This window comes from Mustelus asterias, chromosome 32 (assembly GCF_964213995.1).
Source record: "Mustelus asterias chromosome 32, sMusAst1.hap1.1, whole genome shotgun sequence".
In the NCBI taxonomy this organism is placed as follows: domain Eukaryota; kingdom Metazoa; phylum Chordata; class Chondrichthyes; order Carcharhiniformes; family Triakidae; genus Mustelus; species Mustelus asterias.
Window position 1 is genome coordinate 5211709 of NC_135832.1, and position 3632 is coordinate 5215340.

At 45.0% G+C, this 3632-nt stretch overlaps 1 pseudogene; it reads right to left on the reverse strand.

Annotated features, from left to right (window-relative positions):
* Positions 1 to 2285: 2285 nt before the first annotated feature.
* LOC144481781 (iron-sulfur cluster assembly factor IBA57, mitochondrial-like) lies at positions 2286 to 3415 on the reverse strand (annotated as a pseudogene).
* Between the last annotated feature and the right edge of the window lie 217 nt (positions 3416 to 3632).

Sequence of the window (3632 nt, forward strand, 5' to 3'; positions counted from 1 at the left end):
TTTGCATGGCCAATCAACCTAATACTCACACCTTTGGATTGTGGGAGGAAACCGGAGTACCCGGAGGAAACCCAGGCAGACAAGGGAGAACGTGCAAACTCGACACAGACAGTGACCCGAGGCATGAATTGAACCCGAGACCCTGGCGCTGTGAGGCAGCAGTGCTAATCACTCTTCCACTGTGCTGCCCAAGTTGTACATTATATGAACTTGGTTCGGCTGCACTTGAAGTATACTGTTCAATTCTGGTCGCCACACTGCCAGAAAAATTTGGAGGCTTTCCAGAGGGTACAAAAATATTCACCAGGAACTTTCCTGGTATGGAGGGCATTTGCTACGAAGAGAGATTAGAGAGATTTTGTCTGTTCTCACTGGATCCATGGAGGTTGAGGGTCGACCTGAAATAAGTTTCCAAGGTTATGAGGCGCATGGACAGAGTGGATAGTAAGAAGTTTTTTTTTCCCCAGGTTGGAAGAGTCAATTAGGAGGGGACATAGATTTATGGTGCGAGGGGAAATGTTTAAAGGAGACAAAATTTTCACATAGAGGGTGGTGGGTGCCTGGAACTCGCTGCTTGGGGAGAGAGTGGAAGCACATACGATAATGACTTTTAAGGGGCGTCTGGAACAATGCATGAATAGGATGGGAATAGAAGTATATGCTCTCCGGCAGACTGGGGATGTTTTGTTCAAACGGAGAGCATGTTCGTTGCAGGTCCAAAGGGCCTCTTTCTGTGCTGCTATTTTCTTTGTTATTTGTTCCTGTAATGTGGTGATCATAACTGCACACAACACTCCAGTTATTTCATAGCCAGTATTTTATATAATTCCAACATTATCCTTTACACTATCCACTGCTCAGCCAATCTTTGCGGCAACTGCAAGTTTCCCAAACGTGGAAGCGAGGCAGAATAAGAGGAAACATTATTTGGGAAGCAAGGATGGAGGTGGAAAGGAGAAAGGGTAATTGGGAAAATTGAATAATTCGACAGAAGGGAACTTTAATTTGAATACCGAATATGACATGGAGATTGTGAGAGAAGGGACGATGCAAACGAAAGCAGTGTCCAGTTCTCAAATGCATAAAACAGTGTTGATAGGCGAGGATTTGAAATGATCAACATCATACAGTTAATACAGAGTCAGCATGCAATCTAATCCCAAAAGGTTTATCTATTGTCTTAAAATCCCCGATGAGATCTACGGTGAGAGAGCAGGTGGTGTCAGCAGTGTGTTTGTGAATCAACGTGTAAGTAATAGCATTTGGGATGTACATATTTAACACGAAAGACCATCTACATAAATATAAAACACCACTTATTTTGCTTCACTGTCTCAGAGTGCAGTGGGATAGATCTTCTTCAACACCAGCACTTGTTCTCAACACTCAGAAGATGCGTCGTTCATCAATCACCCAGACAGCGGCTGTCTATTATCCAACACTCGCAGTCGTCGGAGTACCTGGTAAGTCACCTTGATGTCTCGAACTTTGGACTTCCTGGTTTACTTTCTCTGCTGGCTGAATATTACATTGGCCCCAATTTTGAGTGAAAAGTCGTTCTTTTACCTTCTACAATTGAATATTACGTATTCATCTGGTCTCGATTGTAATCTAATCTTGTCGGTTGTGACTGCATTATCGTTCTGATGTTGTCCTCGATCCTTACACTTTAACACATTGACATTGACGTTTGCTTCTGACAATTTCTATTTTTTTATATTATTTGAAACATTACTTGCGCCTCGCTTCTCATTTTCCTATCACCTAAAAAATTCATTTTTCATCATATATTGTCTTTTATGTAGAAATGCTTATTCGTTCTGCCCCTTTTACCTCATTTTTTATCGTACCTCCAGGGCCATTTATCCTGATTGCTCCGTGCTTTCCTGCTACTTGTATCATTCTTGTGTTGTTCTGTAGAGTTATGTTCATCATTGGTATTGCCTGCTCTCTCTTTAGCCGATCGTCCTGGACATTTCTTCGCAAATCCAATTCTCCATTTCGAAAAATATTCATTTTTCCACAAAATGCTGTGCTTGTCACAAAACATATTTTCACTTATTTATTCTCATCATTTGGACACCAATCTGGGACAGAATCCTTGAACTGCATACGAGCATCATCTGTTGTGCTCAGAAGAAGTGGTTCATTTGCAATGGCCATTCGATCAATGGCTGTCCATCTTTTGGCGCTTGGACAGATTTCCGTTTAAGGGCGGACTGGGTCAGCCGGTGCAAATCATTCGACCTTTATGGGGTCTGAGCCTTCGAACTCATTTTCTGGATTCAGACATAATTCTGTCTTTCCGGAAACATTGCCAGCCGCCAAATGGTGTCCAATTGGGTTGGTATCAGCCTTTTATTAATCAAACCTATGTAGTGAGTCCGAACCGTTATGTCTTGTCGAATGCAATAGCCTGTGGTTAATCCGAACCTATTCATGAAGGCCAGGATGGATTCCAGAGGTATTGCTTGTCCGGGTGGAAGGCCCTTCATACAATCAGCAATTTCGACCTTATACCGATATCTAAGATAGTCTTGGATAACTCCTAGATGACCAGCTGGGACAATATTTTAATGTGTTGTAAATCGCGTTCAACACCGGGCGCCATCCCGTAACATCACTCACGTGTCCCAGGAGTGCACCGCCAGATCATTTGCGTTTACTTCGAATACACTGTCAAGTTTGGTTGACTGCATGAGTTGGTGTATTGACCATAGCGGGAGTTCTGGAGAAGGTGATATGTCGACTTTCATTCTGATTTCATAAACTTCCAAGTGCTTCTGTACAGCATCCAGCAGCGTTGCGTCACATTTCTGCAGAATGTTTGGCTCTTCGTCTTGGCTTTATTGCCACCTCTGTTGGAGAGACGTAGGATGAGAGGAGACCTAATTGAAAAGAGGAGACCTAATTGTGGTATATAAGATATTGAGAGGCATAGATCGGGTGGACTCTCAGAGGCTTTTTCCCAGAGTGGAAATGGCTGCGACGAGAGGACACAGATTTAAGGTGCTGGGGGGTAGGTACAGGGGAAATGTTAGGGGGAAGTGTTTCACACAGAGGGTGGTGGGCGAGTGGAATCGACTGCCGTCAGTGATTGTGGACGCAAACTCAATAGGGTTTTTTAAGAGACTCCTGGATGAGTACATGCTACTTAATAGGATGGAGGGTAATAGGTAGGCCTAAATGGTAGGGATATGTTCGGCACAACTTGTGGGGCCGAAGGGCCTGTTTTGTGCTGTGGCATTCTACGTTTCTATGTTTCTATCACATCGAACATGGTTCTCGACTGCAACTTGAGCAGGTGACAGCAAATCAAATCCAGGTGTGCGCTCAACCCAACCTCCACGTGGCTAATGACCAGATACCGGAGAAAGGCGCTGCTGTCGCGCCGTGCAGATGCAGAAGAGGCCATTGCCTCATCCCGTAGCAGCGGTACCCACCAGCAGCATCAGTGCTGCCACCACGCCGACACTTCCCTGTGGCAGGGAGCCAAGGACCGGCCAGCTGTAGCCAGAGATAGAGACCCAGTGCGAAGTGACAACCGGGTGGAAGCCTGAGCGGCAGCAGCATAGCATTTGACCCATAGTTCACTCCAACTGTTGCTTAGGGAGCCGGGGACGCTGCCGACA